This window comes from Alosa sapidissima, chromosome 3 (assembly GCF_018492685.1).
Source record: "Alosa sapidissima isolate fAloSap1 chromosome 3, fAloSap1.pri, whole genome shotgun sequence".
Lineage (NCBI taxonomy): Eukaryota > Metazoa > Chordata > Actinopteri > Clupeiformes > Clupeidae > Alosa > Alosa sapidissima.
The window spans coordinates 3,158,066-3,175,566 of NC_055959.1; the positions used below are offsets into that span (position 1 = coordinate 3,158,066).

Sequence of the window (17,501 nt, forward strand, 5' to 3'; positions counted from 1 at the left end):
ACACATTATTGGACCATAGCTTAACGTGAGGAGGGATTCAAAGTTACAAATGCTTAGTATGCTCAGAACAGCGGTATCTGAAAATGCGTTAAGGTATCGTTGTTACCTGCGATTGCACTGCTGGAGAAGCATTTTGCATTGGTATGATTTGATCAGGTCTTGCCAGTGATGTGTAATCCTCCCGTAGACGTACATCATTTCAAAATAATACGTCTAAATTGAAAACTGTGACAACTCATTGATAGGCTCTCTCAATATGTCTGTAATCGTATGCCTCTACCACAGGCTTGCTAGTCAGAGGGTGCTCCATTATAAATCAAAAATGTAATATTGCAGCCTTCATGCCAGCTGTAAAAATATGAGAACATGGACCTACTACATCAGGATACTCTGTAAACATTTTACACATAATCAGGAAGCTACTTTGCTGTTCAGTGTGTGATGTGTTTAAAGCGGTACTATGTTTAAAGAAACATTTTTATTCTTTGTTTCAAGTGCATAAGAAAATACCACATTATGATGATGGTTATGGTTACCCTTAACAAATACAAAACAATATAATACTTAAAACAGGGATCAATCAATAGCCTAATGAAATAAACAATGTAAATGAGGGGGGGAAGCAATAATAAATAATAATGCCCATTCAATCAATAATATAATAACAATAACATGGTAAGACTACATTAAGGAGAATATCAATAATAAACAAATGTCAAATTAATCAACAGCCTATAATGAAAATAAAACAGTACTACTGCATACAAACCATAATGTATAAGAAGTGCTTAAAAAACCAAAAACTATCACAAGAACGAAGAGCACTGGGCAACTCATTCCACCAACATGGAACCACTGAGGAAAAGAGTCTTGAATTTGACCTAGCGTTTAAGACTGGTCGACACAATAGACGCTCATCAGAAGACCGCAGTGGGCGGTTGGGGATGTATATCTTGATCATTGAATTAAAATAACAAGGAGCAGATCCAGTCAGTGTCCTATAGGCCAAAGTGAGAGATTTAAATGTAATTCTGGCTACTGTAGGGAGCCAATGGAGAGTAACTAGGAGAGGAGTTACGATGTGTCCTCTTTGGCTGATTGAAGACCAGTCATGTTGCAACATTCTGAATGATATATCACACAAAAAAAAAAAAACATTCAATATTGATTTAGTATCAACCAATAATTATTCTGATATTAATATTCTTGTAACGTCTACATCTTTGTGTAGGCTACAGTTAAATACTAAGCAATGGCCTCTGACTTAAATACTTAAATACCGAGAGGTTTTCTCCCTTTTATGGTATGCTCATGAATATTTAGATGAGCTGTGCGCTGATTGGTTGGTTTACAACGAGCGAAGCTGTGGAGCAAACGCGTCATGGCCACAAGCACTCACTCACTGAAACATCGAAATTGTTGATATGGACACATTAGGTGTTGAACCATATATGTATGAGCCAGAATCAGAGGAAGAATCTGATGTAGAGGAGCAACCAGTCGCCCATAGATTACAAATGACTACTTCAGAATGGTAAGTTTTTTCATTTATCATTTACACGTAGCACTACACGTTAGCTGTAATACTAATGTAATAGCCTACTCACACTTCAGTGTCCTAGCCTAAGCATAACGTTGTATTAGTCTTATGTTAACTTTGTAAGCAGCATAACAGTTATTCATTTGCACACAAACAAATGTTTTACAACATGTAACGTTACCCTCGTGCATTTTCTGTCAAGATGTCCAGTTAGCGAGAAAGTCCGTATAGCCAATATGTAGCGTGCAGATAGCTATAATGAAATGAGTGCTGCTCGCAAGGAAAATAGCCTATACTCTCGTTTTAGTCAGTATATTGTTACCGTTCTCTCCTGCTGAATGGGTTATCTGATTAGGAGTTACCTACATTATTTGCCACGTAACGTTAGTAGTAATATGTGATCTTACAACAGGACGTCCAGTTAGCTGGGCAAGAGACTATTTCCGTAGTACCAGTTCAGTATGTTATGGCCGTAATGAAATGAGTAGCCTACTGCTCACTCGCTTCAACAAAAATATTACCACTGTCATGTCACGAGAGGTAATATTTTTGTTGACGCGAGCAGTAGGCTACTCATTTCACAAACACCATAACCTACGAACTGCCACTACAGAAATAGTAGGCTCTTGCCTAACTAACTGGACATCGTCCTGTTGTATATATTATTACATGTAACGAAGATAATAATCTCATAACCAGATGACCTAATCAGCAGTAGGCTAACTTCTATCCTGCTGATTATATCATCTGATTATAAGATTATTACCCTCGTTCCATGTAGTGATATGTGAACTTACAATTACATCCATCTCCCCTTGCCAGGTGTACGTGTGGAAACTGTGACCACATGCCCCAGGAGAGAGAAAATATATGTTGCCGGGAAGTACCCCAGGTAACTAAAACTGGAGATATTTACTCAAGCTAATTTGTGCTTTCTGCTCATTCAAAATGACAAAATAACAGCATGGTCTTTATATTTGTTTTTACAGGTCATTAGAAGAATGACCCAGGTTCCGGAGGAGATAACCTGTATGATTGACCATCCTGGCCTTGAACCGGTGTGCCTCAACATATATTCTTTACAAAATGCAATGAACATCTACAGAGCTGACCATGGGCAGTTGAGAATAAGAGGGATGGAAAGGTGAGGACAATCTGATACAAGTGTTACCAGCTATATAATATAAATCAAATGTTTTTAGCCAATATGCATTCATTATTAGTTCAGCAGGTCACGAAAACACAGTTTGATGCAAACAGTAAAATGACAAACTTTATTTTGTTTCAACACAATCATACAGTGCTATATTCAAAAAATAAATAGTAAAAAAGTGTGCCTTTCCACTCTGATTTCTCTGAAGGCAATGCAGACACTTGGCCTACAGATCTTTCGTGAGCTGGTGCTGGGGTTTCCTTGGCCGAAGTGTCCGTGTTGTGATCCCCTCTTGTGTGGTGCTGCGCATACGGAGGGAGTTTCCGGAAACATCAGGGCAGTATGTCGGGTTCAGACCCCCCCTCGACTGAACCGTGACACATGCTCAGTGACAGCATCCTCCCTGGAAGGTCTGGGAAGCTGAGCACACAAGTCTTGGGGCACAGGAATCTGCTGGACGGCATCCACATAACGAAGGGAGTCATGGACGATCTCTTTGAACACCAGTCTTATCAGGTTAAAGACATAGCCTGTTGTGTGTAAATTAATAAGTTATTGTTAGTGTCTATACCGTTGCACATTTGTTGCACAATCGTTTGTATAAAAAAATATATACATTTTAAACTTACAAATCGTTGGCTCTGTCTTCACTTTTTTGACTGTGTAACCTCCCCTTTTGGCCTTTGGAAACACAAGCCTGTACATTAGTTTCCCCTTGGCTGTCTTCCGTTGTGGGCGCTGAGCATTCTCATTGAAATGCATAGCAGCAAGGTACAACCTAAATGAAACAGCAGAAATGTTGTAACAATTGTCACTTGTCACTTTTGTAAGCACACACCAAGCAAAATACTACTATTAACTCACAGCAAAAGCATTGGCTAAACCTGTAGGCTGTGCCAAAGCTGTACTCTAACCGGTGTTGTTACAAGTGCCTTTCAGTTAGAGCAGCCTAAAACTGTAATGATTTGCATTTTGATGGCTGGCAATTAGGCCTGATCTCACACTTTCACTAAACAAAACCCATTTCTGTACACAATGTCTTCTGAAGGCATCATACGTGTGTGTTCTCAGCTGCATTGCATCAAATATCTATAAAACAATTAAAACTTTTGTGGGGGGCCTTCCCCACAAAAGTAAATGCAGGTCATTCAGTGAGATGAATAGTATGAATAGGTCTATTCATACTATGAATACTTCTTTAATTTGTTGTGAATGGCTCACTAATGTTCTCAGTCATCAAGGTAAGTAATTAGGCAACACTGCTCTACTAAATGCTACCCAGTAATAATGCTACACATGTTTGGAACACACAAACACCATAACACGTCTGATAATATTCATGATAACATAAGAATAATTAGAACGTTTACCTTTGCTTCGTTGGTGAGGTCTCAATGTAGTAAAAGAAAGCTGCGTCCCGCGAGATGCCACACAAGGAGGATCTGTTTGGCATGCTGCAACTTCTGTTCATGGTTGTTCTTGTTGTTCTTGTGATGTGCTCTGAAATCATTTTACACGATAATGTTAACGTTACTCCTAGTTTCCACTTCTAAAAGTGGTAACAGGATCGACTTAGGTGGGTAACATTACAGCTTAGTGCTATCTTCTAGCAACCAAACTATCGTGATTCTACTCAGCTTTAGCTATCTTGCTGGAATAGAATAACAAAATAACCTGACGAAGACCTGGACAAACGTGCATCGTAAAGTGTAGATTTACATGTCAACATGTTATTTATTCGAATGAAATACAGTCAGGGAAATGAAATAATGTTACCCCCATTGCTAACAAACTGAATCGTAACACATTCTACGTGTACATGTATGTTGCTATACACGATATGCTAGCATTGCTATCAACTGCTTAGACAAAATAATACTTACAGCTTGCGTTTGTGATGACCTTACGGTCGGAACAGCCCCTCGTTTCAGTAAAAGAAGTTTGGCAAATCCTGCTTTAAACTGTCCAAGATTTTGAAAGCTGTCTTCGGTAAAATGTTCAGAGCAAATGAACAGCTGAGCGTCGAACTTTGCAGGGATCTTCTGATAGACAAACATTATCCATGCCTGCCGAGTCTTCGGATCCTTGGGAAGACTGTGACAAACTTCCCCTTTCTCCGTGCAGCCTGGAACACTGCATTTACCTCTCTGGCTCATTTTCGATAGAGAAACTGCCTGCTTTGTAAATCTTGTAGAAGTAAACCCAACAGTAGGCTAGCTAAACTAGTGTCTGACATCTTCACGACCTCCATTCATGTTCTTGGGCCAGCGAACCAGTGGGCTGGTCTGTATGTAAATTTTGGGGCGTGACAAATGTACAGGCCAGAGCCAAATAAGGCACCACTTCGGAGTTTGCGTAAACTCTGAGCTTCTTTTGGATTCGCCCGTTTTATGGCGGGAGTTTCGAATTGTGAGATTTGCACAGAAAGGAGGCGTGGATGGGGTTTTGAACTTCTCTGTATCTCCATTTCACCCACTGAACTATCGTTATTCATCTATGACAAGGTAAACTCGGTTTTGCATTCTATGACCCCTTTAATGCAAGTGAATGTGAGAAAATAATTATTTTCTGGTCCCGTTTGAATTTTGCCATGAATGTGAACATATGTTGTCTGTGAATTTTTAATATAAATTTTCGTGTAAAGAATGCTACAATTGAGCGGGTAGAAGTTTGATGAGGTTAAACTTTGTGTGAGAGCACTTTGTGGACTACAACTTTCCGCTAGACGACAGCTAACTAGTTTCCCATAACAACCATCAGTTGGTCGAGATGTAGAGGGTTATTAAGATTGACTTTGAACACAGTGAACCATACAACTTTACAATCACACTGTATCATAGTGTTAATGTGTTGAGTGAAGCTAGACATGTTTCGAATATTTTTGTTACCATGCGTGTTTATTCCTGCTGTTACAAAAACTAGCATCTTAGCTAATGTTAGCGATTAGAGCTAGCTCACGTCACAGACGACATGTAGTTTTTCTCGTTATGTCTTTTCCACAACTGATAGCCGAAGAATCATATAATATACTGTCAAACTCGTAACATGAAAAATTATATTAAAAATTCACAGACAACATATGTTCACATTCATGGCACAATTCAAACGGGACCAGAAAATAATTATTTTCTCACATTCACTTGCATTGACGATTTTTCAATCTAGAGGTCCACTGGGGGTTTAGCGGATGGGCGGGACTTACCAGCTCTATAGAGTGTCCCAGTGACGCCACTTCCATTTGCCTCCAATGGACCTATCTTTCAAAAAATTTTGAACGCCAGTCTATGGCGAAAAAGAAATTATTTTCTGGTCCCGGTTGACTTGTGCCTTGAATTACCCATATGATGTTTGTCAATTTAAGACAATTTTTCATGTAAAGACATTTGCAGTTTGTTTCGTAACTATTGCATTACAACATTGTGAAAGATCGTAATTCCAACGTCTACAAACCCATCAGTCGCGCTAGTGACGTTAGCTCATTCACAGCCACACTAGATTGTACAAGCATACCAGCAACAGGTCTTAATTAGGCTTTCCTTGCCGATGAAAATACCATGAGTCAGAGGATTAAACACATCAGGTAAGTTGTATTCGTCCATAGACTGTACATTAGATATAGTTAAGTGACATAGCAGGCAGCAAGATGCAACCGTTAACTAGCATAACAGCTAATCTTATCGTTTCATTACGTTGGTGACGTAGTGCTACATCGTTCAAGACGAGATATGTAGTCCACTGAGCGGATTCGCACAAAACCAACATAACTTTTTAAGTCTATCGAACAACAGTACTTTCTTGACGTGAAAAAATATCTTTTAAATTCACACACATCATATGTGAAATTCGTGGCACAATTCAAACTGGACCAAAAAATAATTGTTACCTCTCCATTAACTGCCGTTTATATTTTTTTGAGAGATAGGTCCCTTGTAGCGGAAGTAAAACGAAAGTCACTGGGACACTCTATAGGCCTACAAAGTGAGGTGTGAGGCCATAGCTGTGGTTGCGCAGCAGTTGCTAGGCAATAATGTAAATGCGCTAATCAACAAAAAGCATGTATTATCCCCGAAGAAGGAATAGAATAGAACAGAAATCAACATGCTACTTCAATATGAAACTGCTACCCAGATAGCAAAATTTGCAGATAGCGGACTGCTGGTGGCATGCCAGATCTGCCGACAGGGCTAGTCTAGCAACTCTCCGTTGGCTTGTGAGCTCCAGAAATCGAAACTCAATCAGGCCAATCAAATCGTGTATAGAGTCGTTAGGTGAGCTTAAACTAATGATTGATGGCAGAGTTGCAACAGTTTGGCTTGAATTCCCTGCTACTTGAAAACAAATAAGATGGATGTTGCTGTTGGCGAACAGTGTGACACGAGTTAAGCTTTTATTGAGTTGGCAAACGTTTGAACTAGCCAACTAGCTCCGCTGGTGGGAAACGCATGGGACTCATAGCGCTGCCGCTGTCCTATTGCGTGCAGAGGGAATTTGAAAGACAACGGATTATCCCGCCCCTCGGACTGAGCACTGCGAACGGTGAGTGCCCAGACCCTACATTTTAATGTGGGTCTGGCTCGTCAGGCTACCAGCCTCTTGCTATCTGGGTAGAAACTGTGAGGTTGGGGAAAAGGTGCTGCAGCAGGGGCGAGGCCACAAAGTTACTGTATTATGTCCAGAGTATACCAAAATTCTGAGATGCAATAGAACTCAACATTTTGAGATTTTTAATTTTTATTTCAATTTTCTGACCCAAAATATTTACACATGTCAATATTTCAGTTTACTAAGTCAGAATTTTGACCGTGCAAGACTTGACCTCAGTAACTTGCTATGCTAATGCAAGATGGACACTGTGGTCCAGATAGGTGAGTAAATACAGGGCTACTTGGTTTAGCAACTTTCCTGTACACTACACACACTATAAATATTGTGCTTTGTTATTAGATACCACTCATTTCATTATAGCTTCTCAGACACAGATATGAATTATCATATCAATACATTGGCCATGCATTGTTCCCGGTCAAAGATTCAAAAGGAAACAGGGGAGTCTTGGCAGCTGTGAGCACACTAAATGCATGAACAGAAACCTAACAGCCCATCAGTCACAAAGATTGTAAACAGGTCATTTGCCAGCAGTGAATTACCCTCTTATAAAGATCATGGGACTCTTATACTGTAGAATGGGAAAAATCTCAACTTTGTCAGACTATAGGACCTACTGTAGAGCTTTTCCGTAGCTTGGCATATACCTGGGGAGTGTTCTGGTAGCCTACCACGAGTATTTGTTAAGACAAATTAAGACATGATTGTAGACATTAGCATTTTTTTCCCCAGATAACCCACATTTCCCATGCTATGTTTCATTTCTCATATTCGAGTGTCCACTCTGTCTCAACACAGAGGAAATGAGATTCAAACTGACCAATTACCAAATGATCCAGTCAGGAGGTCAAGCCTGCTGGAAAACTTACTGTGCGATCAAAAATGGATATCATTTTTAAAAATACAATCCAAGACCATTTATGTGCTCTTCTTTGTTCATGTCTCAGTCATCACTTATTCTAGAATGTACCTTCAGAGATTCTTGCTCTGAATCAGAGCCAAGTTCCTAACTAAAGCTATTGTTAGTGCACATAACATACAGATAGATTTATGGCTGTTGCCCCCTTGCTTTTCACACATAGCCATTTTTCCCAAGGAGTGGTGAGGAAATGTCTCTTTACGCTTATTCAAGCCTTAAGGCAAGAGAAGAGTGACGTTGATAACATGGACATAGCCTACATCAAACACATGTTTTGCTATTAAGGGTAGCCTACCACACCACTGGTGTGAACTTAGCTGTACATGCCATTTACGTCAGAGTGAACTATTTCAGGCATTGTAGATATTTTATTGGTGACCAATGTGGAGCACTTTCCATTCGCACGGAACCCAGCAAAAATGAAATCCACTCTGAGAACATTAGTAGTCAATTAAATGATGTGATTTCAGGAGACATTTCCAAGACTAAAATGGCCCAATCACTGATAACTGACACAAAGAATTTGCTCTGGCCCAGGTGTGGCCAACACACAGTAAAATGACTGTTATTGTTTCTCTTGGCCCAGGTGTGGCCCACACACAGTAAAATGACTCTTATAGTTTCACTTGGCCCAGTTGTGGCCCACACACAGTAAAATGACTTATTGAGTGTCGGCTGGGTCCCCGGGCCTGTACTGGCCCACACACTATACAGTAAAGCTGATATGCTGAGTGTTGGCTGAGTGTCGGCTTGGTCCCCGGGCCTGTACTGGCCCACACACTATAAAACTGATCTGACTGAGTGTTGGCTGAATGTCGGCTTGATCCCCGGGCCTGTACTGGCCCACACACTATAAAACTGATACATCCTTCTCAATTTGAGATGCATGGACAGCATGTCATCTTAGCAGGGGGAAAAAACATTAAACTATTTATCCTTTACTGTCTGACCAAATATTACTAAAGCCCAGTCTTGCGACTGTGCAGCTGTCTTGGTAACACCTCCCTGGTAGTTATTTTGGGCAAACAAGACATTGTGTGGTTGTTAAATGATAATTTATTACCAATGACAATTACCAAGCGCAAGAGATATTTGTCAACACATACACACCTGAAGCACAAGAGCTTGTTGACTTCCTTCACAAGAGCCTTGTGGGTGCTCCAGTTGGCCATGCAGTCAACAGCGCATTCCCCACTCCTGTTCTTTTCCGACATAATGGATGAGGCAAACCAAAAGCATCTAAAAATTACACATCAAAAAACACAGGCCTAGATGAAAGCTGATTCCTATTATTTGGCTCATCTAAACAAAAATGTATTACAAATTCTATTAAATCAATGTACAACTTACCAAGAACTCTTCATGTCTCCTGTTTAACCAACACAAGAAATGGTTCACAAATGTAGCCTTCTTCATTCAAAGGATTGCAGGTCTCTGGTCAGTGTTGCTTGGATTCAGAGGTGTACATTTAAATTAGTTATAGCCACAATTAGTAGGCTAATGAAGGGGCCTAGTATGTGTTCAACATGATTAACCCCCCCCCAAAAAAAAGACCAGTACAAAACACAAAATGACCTTTAAAATATGCCTACTGATTTTTTATTAGCTACATGACCAGGACAGGAGCTCTCTCTCTCTCTCTCTCTCTCTCTCTCTCTCTCTCTCTCTGACACACACACACACACACACAATAAAGTCTCAGTCCTGCTTGAAGCATAAGAGAGATTCCCAATTACCAATCGCTAGCTAGCCTCTTCCAAGTCAACCAATGCTGGTTAATTGTTAAGCTGTATATTTTTTAAATAATTCAATCACAATTAACCACAGAATTGTGCAAGTATAGCTAACATTAACGTTACAGCACTGATTTTTTTACTAACCGCCAACACTGACATTAACGTTACTTAGCCCTTTCGTGCCCGTGCCGAACATTCCATTTTTGGTGCTGGATGACCTCCTTACACAAAAAAAACTTATTTATTGAGTATAATACATACCATCAAATGGTAATGTTGATATAGTAATGAACAGTCTTTGAAAATCCTCTCCAAATGTATACCGAAATTCGTTAAAATTGAATTTCATTCGCATAAAAATTAATTTTCATCATATTTCTATACGAGATAGAGAAAAATATAGAGTGTATGACATGTTCAGCAAGTTGTGGGCTATTTAACAAAAAAAGACTGAATTGGAATATCATTAACCTTTCAAAAGTTATGATAAATTAAGTGATAAGTGTAAAAAAATGCAGAAAACGGGATTTAGAATGTTGACAGAATTCACATTCTCTTTCTCACCAAAAACATAAAAGTATGCATAAAAACTAATAATGAAGTCAGACAATGGTTTAGATTTATTTGGTCCATAAGAATAAACCATTTATTTGTATATAAGCAAATGCTACAGTCAACAATAATGATATATAAAAGAAAAACATGTACCTTACCAGTAATACAGGAAGTAAGTATACTGTATATTTATTGAAGATCAATTCTGAATAGAGACATAGAATACATTTGATTCAACAGATACTTCCTTATATAAATTAGTGTAATATGAAAATGATATACATCTATAAAATGTATTATTTATGAAAAGCTAGGAATACAATCAACTTCAACATCACTCAAAAATCCATGTGTCTAAACATTTGAAAGTGGATTACATAGAACAAGCCTGTTGAGAATAAACACATACACACATATACACAAACTCACACACACACACACACACACACACAGAGGAGGATAGGGAAAGGTGGGGTGGGGAACCTGAAGGTTAAACACAGAAGACCTATGACTCATAACGAAACACATCCCCTTCTGTAGAATGCCAAATCTGACAGCAATTTTGTTTACCAAAAAAACAGTCACCTACCGCTAAACTCCAGGCCATACAAGCTACTTTAGTGTTATTATGTATTGTTTTTAGAACAAAGCCAACCATTTTTCTTTGGCTCCTGCTGTACAGGAATATGTACTTGATGAAAAGACGACAGAGTAGTAGTTGGAGCAGCTGAATGCGAGGCTGAAATTTTGACGGAAATGCCTGCCAGCTGTTGTGATAGATTTTCGCCAAAGTCTTTCTGGCAAACTTGAAATAATAAGAAACTACTGACAACAGCAATGTCAATGGAGAAAAAGTGTACACAATATGTATTTCTCATTTGGTCAACGCTCCCTGATCCCTTCAGAGACTTGGTTCCCCAGTAGCAATGGATATTAGGGAGGGAAGTGAAGTCCCATGTCAATGATCAATCCCAGAAAACTATGAAACTCTTCTGGGGTCTCTTCGTCTCATGCCCCTGCATACGACGGCCTACTAAGCACAATCTCCCACCCGTTCCGGTTGGTAAAACCACATATGCCTGGGACAACAACATATAAAAAACAACATAACAAGTCTATTTCACAGTGTTTTAGTGGCAGTATACACCACCCTACGCACGCCACCTACATCTATACCTTCTTCCTCCATCCTCACATGGTCTTCAACATTGTGAGCGCAAGCTCATCAGCAGTCAGCTACCTCTTCGGGTATGAGCAGGCAATGGTAGTCTGAGCGCGATCCAGGATCCAGATCCGGCTGCCTTGTTTTCTCGATCGATTCGCTCGACGTGCACACATACAAATCTTTTTGCTCCTATTATATCACCTAGCCAGGAGCAAAAGTATCGTCACTCGTAGAAGCAGATTCGAGCACTTGTATCAATTGACTTGTAGTCGTGCAAGAAAATCAAAGCGATCTGTAGAATTTTATTAATGAGAAATTATTTCACAGATGCACAACTTCGGATGCATTAGTTCACATTTGGGTTTACAAATGCACGAATGTTGTGCATGTTCTCAGATTATGAAACACAGATGTGCAAATGTGTTTCGCACCAACTGCGCTGCAACGATTGGAGCAAAAGTGTCGAGTGCGTGACTCTTGAAAGTTGTGACTCACAGGATAGGATTTGTGTACCTGTAAAAATTATTTGTGAACCCGTAGCCCCTATTTTGTGTTAACAAGATATAAAAAAAATATGTACAACTTCAACTTTACTGTTACACATTTATGACTTTAGTGTGCACATGCAAAATCTGCAGTTAAATGTGCTCGCCACTTTTGCACCCAATATACCTTCATATAAATGTTTCATTTTTGCCGCCAACAGCCGTGATACTGATCAGTGCTCGTTCCTGAAGTATCGGGCCACACACTGTATGAAATCCGTCTGCCGAAATTGCTTCGAACACTGGCAATAGCCCGTCGAACCACAATCGGGCCAAATAAGAAACACAGTAACCAGCCCAACTACTGCTTGTCAGTATCGGCCCGTTCAAGGGGACAGTGCCTCAGCCGACTTGAAACTCCGCCGACAGTGGCAGCACTCAGCCAGGATCGGGCCGACTGTGTTTACTGTGCTTCAGCCGACTCGGACCTCAGCCGACATTGCCAGCACTCCGCCAGAATCGGGCCGATATTCTTGCTATCTGGGCATTCTCTCTCCTGCCAACAAAAATGTGTTAGGCCTAGCCTACGTTCCAAGTAGCAGTGCGTAATTCTGCTTCATAAAGTTGAACAAATACATTTGGTCATATAAATAGCCAGTTTATGGTCTACAGTGTAGAGTTGGTAAGTTATGGTGGGCCAACTTGGAGTGAATATACAGGGGGAATTCTTTGTCTACTCGTGGCTGAGTAGCCTGGCAGGTGCGCACGTACACATAGCCTACGGCCGAACACTGCAAGCGCCAATGAATCGTGCTCTCACGACAACCACGTCGTTAACTTAAATAGGCCTAGGTTAACATCACTCTGAGTTCGCATTCAAGCAAGCAAAACGATGATTTAAATACCAAGAATTGAAGAAAAGGAGAGTGCTGCGTTGGGTCAATTGTTTGAAGAAAACATCAGGTGCTCATCAGAAAGGACATGAGAACTTCAATTTTTAGCTTGTGACTATCCCCAAAGTATAAAGGCCCTATCCGAGGCACACTGATGTTGATGAAAGAAGTTAAAAATCCTTTATTTTAAGGGATAACGCCTCTGTTTCACTGGAAGGGCAAGGGGTAACAACAGGACAACACAGAGACAGGCCAGAATGCAGGACTAATGTTGTGAGAGTAGGCTATTACAGTAATATGGGATATTCTACGGGAAAATATTAAAACGGCAAGACAGCGGGGAAAAGTTAAAATGATAAACCCGGAAAAAGTTGGCATGTTAGGTATTTTTCGGTCCCTGTGATTATTTGTGAAATAATGCAAACGGCCTTTTCAAGTCATTTGAGAGGGAAGGAGTGTAGCAAGCTCCCAATGACGCTCGTCTGAGAAATTGAGTTTTGGATAATGTTCAGCTTCGGCAGCTTTGGCTACAATGGCTGAGGAAGCCTATAGACGGGTCCATAGCAACAAGTTCATGTGTTGAATTTGTTATTACCCAGTGTGCTTTGTTGAATGGTCTCAATGTTGTATTGTTTTATTTCATGTGAATACTTACAGTAACTTATTTCAAGTAGGCTATGCAGTTGCAGGAAGTGTGCATTTAGTTTCCATGCTTATTGTGTTTCCACAACAATGTTAGTGAGTAGGCTAAATCTACTGAAATGGCCACCATCTTGGTGAAGTGTGATGTGTAAGATCAGAAAGCAGAGGTTGATTTTAGAACGGTAGCCCAAGTTAATGTGTTTATATAACGCTCGAAAGCGTAGTCGGACAGTCTTGACAATTGGCCGGGAAGGGTCATGTCGTTTTTGACAGTGCTGTTGGAGGGTCGTTCAACATTTTCTTGCAGGCAGGGGAGGGTCATGGAACTTTTGATGGAAACACTCAAAATCCCTCCGGTGACCCCGTTTATATATAACGAACAGTCTCTAACCAACGAACCAAATTAAACATGCCAGCGAGATAGTTATCGCCCCTACCTTTAGTAGCCTATTCCCAGATCACCACCAGATCACCATTAATCACCACTATGTGGATACCGTTTTTAGAATTGATATAGATTAAGTGTTAGTTAGTATAATTTGTATTTTTGTAATTTGTATTTTAGTATATTTTTATATATTGTATAAGGTGTTAGTATAATTTGTATTTAGCATATTCTTTATCTTCTACTGTCCTTACTGCTTAGTTGTGTTTTTATATTATATACTTGAATTACTCTTTCTGCTGTTAATGAATGTGTTTGTGTTGTATGTATGCTGCTGAGACCTTGAATTTCCCCTGGGGATCAATAAACTATCTATCTATCTATCTATCTATAGATAAATTCCACGCATGGTTTTGTTTTTGTTTGTGATGCAGGCAATGCTTTCAAGCCCTGTGTTGCAATGTCACGTCCCACTGTCTAGGGGTGTTGTGGGACATAGACAAATAATAGGAGACGGCCAATAATGAAAGTATAATTCAACAATATTTATTTACAAAAAATTATAAGCCTAAGAAAAATACGGACAAACGAAAAATAAGGCTGCCCAAACGAAAGGCCTCCAAAAGTAGGCCCAGGTAATCCCCAGCCTTCTCCTTGACTCACACTCGGGGACCAGGCAGGAGCGACAGCGACGGCCAAGAAACAGAGCTCGTGGCTTGCGCAGCGGAGCAGAGCGGTGTAGCGTGGCGTTGTAGCGGCCAACCCAAATTCCAAGAACGCGCCCCCTGTGACGTAGGAGACCCCCTTTTAAAGGGCGGAAACCCAATCACAGTTTACAGCAATTAGTAGTAGTTTGCCCACCGGACCGTCTGAAATTAACACAAGACACAAAGAAAACAAGCAGACAGAAACACAGAACACATGCAGATGTAACAAAGAGTACAAGCAGACAAACACAAAACACATACAGACGTAATATGCAAACATACCTAGGCTGTGTAACTAAGGTCTAGCTAGCCTATTGGTGAGTATAATTGAATTTGAGTAATAGGATAACGCAAGCATTTACATCTGCGATAGTTTGTAATTCCTGTAGAGCTCACCAAACTTATAGAAATGATACAAGGCACTTATCTGCTATAATCCAAGATAGATTTTCTTCGAATTTTTGACCATTTATTTTACCAAATGACATGGGAAACATAATTCATTTCATCCACATATTCTTATGCACCATGCACAACAACACTACTAAGTTAGCTAAGTTAAGTTAGCTTAAAACCGTGATAATCAAGCCAGCGTCAGGGGCCGTCACGGCATTAAAGTGACAGGCACTCAATTCAGTGTAATAGCATGAAAGAGAAGTCTATATAGTTTATTCAGTGCTGTGCAAAAGTTAAGACACCCATGCTGAAATTGGCTAAAGGGAGGAATAAAAAACAGATTTTGCCTTTTGTCTTAATGCCTTAATTAAAACAAAATAGGACATCAATTATTTTTTAATGTATCATGTATCATAAATGTTATTATATATAAATGTCTTAATTTATGCACAGCACTGTATATTCTAAATAGTAATAGTTTGTACAGTGGCCTACAGTGTACAGTTGTACAGTGGCTAATACTAATAATGTAAATGAAAAAGGTGAAAGAAAAACATGAATAATCCTGTACTGCAATAATCATGCTTTGTAAATGCTTGTGTTGATGGTTGTCATAATTTGTAACTCTATCTTTCCATTTCTTTCACAAAATCCACCAGAAGTCAACATTTAAGGAGTCATTTTTTCAAATTTTTCTCTTTTTGGGGGGCTTCCTACGATCAACAGCACCACTGCTGGAAAAAATTCTAGGGGAAACACTGGTCCATATATGCATTCTGGTAATTACACTGACACCATGTATGTAATTATGTACAGTCTATGTATGTCCATTGTTGCTTAAGGCGTACAAACATTACATGTCCCAGCGGTGTTGGGATACTAAAGTAATAGTAATTCTAATTCTGATTTCTGTACTGTGTCTAATGAAAGTTTGCCCTTAAGTTCAATGAAATGGACCTGCATAAATAACAGACTCTGTCGTAATGACAAGAGGGTGAGAGAGTAGCATCATCGCTTTCTGCATTATTGGAGACAGTCAGAAGGCCAATAAGAATGTTTACCGTTAGGGCTTAACCTTCTTGTGAACCAGAAGATCTTGCGAAATCTCACCTTGTACAGCCCAAATTCAATGCAAAATTCAATGTGTGTGTGTGTGTGTGTGTGTGTCTAATCCCAAGTTTTTGTGACCACATGTCGAAGGAAAGTTAGGACAAAGAGAAGAAAAAGAGAGGATATAGTCAGAGAGGAAACCAAAAAAAAACTTCATGGATTTTTTAATAGTTTCCTGGAGAGCTTGCCAGAGTTAAGTAGGCCACAGCTAAATCCCTCTCCCCATAACAGAATGACATTAACATCAGAACACCGCTGTCATAAACCACACTTTCCAAATAACTTTGATATGACGATCATCATGCAAAATGACACTTGCTGAAATGCTTAACCACATACCAATACTATCTATTAAAAAATACATAGGCTGTTGCACACATAGTTACCAAAGAGTTCAAACAAGATTATTAATTTATCAAGCTATAGCTATCTTCAAGCACCTAGAAACTGCTGTGTTATTTTTAATGACAAAGTTTTGTATACAGTTCCCTAGGAAACCAATGTACGGTTTGGTCTGTTTTGATGTTGTGTGTGTGTGTGTGTGTGTGTGTGTGTGTGTTTGTGTTTTGATGTTTCTGTGGGTTTTTACACCTTTGAGGAGGAAGTGGTAACCCAGAAGCGTTTGCTATAAAAGCTTGGGGGATAAAAACGGAAACTGTGCACATAGCAGAAACAAGCAGAAGAGCTGCACTTGAACAGAGAGGAGCTTTGGGCATCGACTTGGGCAAGTCGACTGAAATCTTAACAGCATCCATAGCTTATTTTGTTTCCTTTCCTCAGTTTACTCACACAGGTCTTGTCTTGATTGTTTTAGTGCTCCGTCAGAGGCTAAATAAAACAAAGTTGAACAAAGGAAAAAACTGTGCTTGCTAAAAATACATTCAGGAGGGAAAGGGAAGTTTGAGATGCTTGATGGTGTTTTAAGCCCCCAACGTTGTTTTCCAGGCAGCCCTGACACCGCTGACTTAAAGGCACCTAATCCTAAACCTAACCCCAACCCTAAACCTAACCCTAACCTTAACCCATGCCTTGCCCTAGTGCCTTCCAGGCACTGCAATATGCCACTTGTGATTGTGGTGTTAAAGGTTACGCCCATGGCTGTGGTTACCAACAGCCGAACCACATGGGCAGATCCTTTACCAACCTAACCTAAGTACAAAAGACTCTCTACACATTGGTTGTTGAAGAAAAATCACTATAGTGTTGCTTC

At 39.9% G+C, this 17,501-nt stretch overlaps 2 long non-coding RNA genes across 2 annotated transcripts; one reads left to right on the forward strand and one right to left on the reverse strand.

Annotated features, from left to right (window-relative positions):
• Window positions 1–2,395: 2,395 nt before the first annotated feature.
• Window positions 2,396–2,958, forward strand: LOC121704756. The gene is made up of 3 exons (XR_006030640.1): window positions 2,396–2,432; window positions 2,530–2,684; window positions 2,902–2,958. It is a non-coding gene; the product is annotated as an uncharacterized LOC121704756 (long non-coding RNA).
• Window positions 2,959–3,096: 138 nt separating this feature from the next.
• On the reverse strand, window positions 3,097–5,201 carry LOC121704757. Its single transcript, XR_006030641.1, has 4 exons — window positions 4,577–5,201; window positions 4,064–4,193; window positions 3,323–3,471; window positions 3,097–3,223 (listed from the first exon to the last, which is right to left on the reverse strand). It is a non-coding gene; the product is annotated as an uncharacterized LOC121704757 (long non-coding RNA).
• Window positions 5,202–17,501: the final 12,300 nt, after the last annotated feature.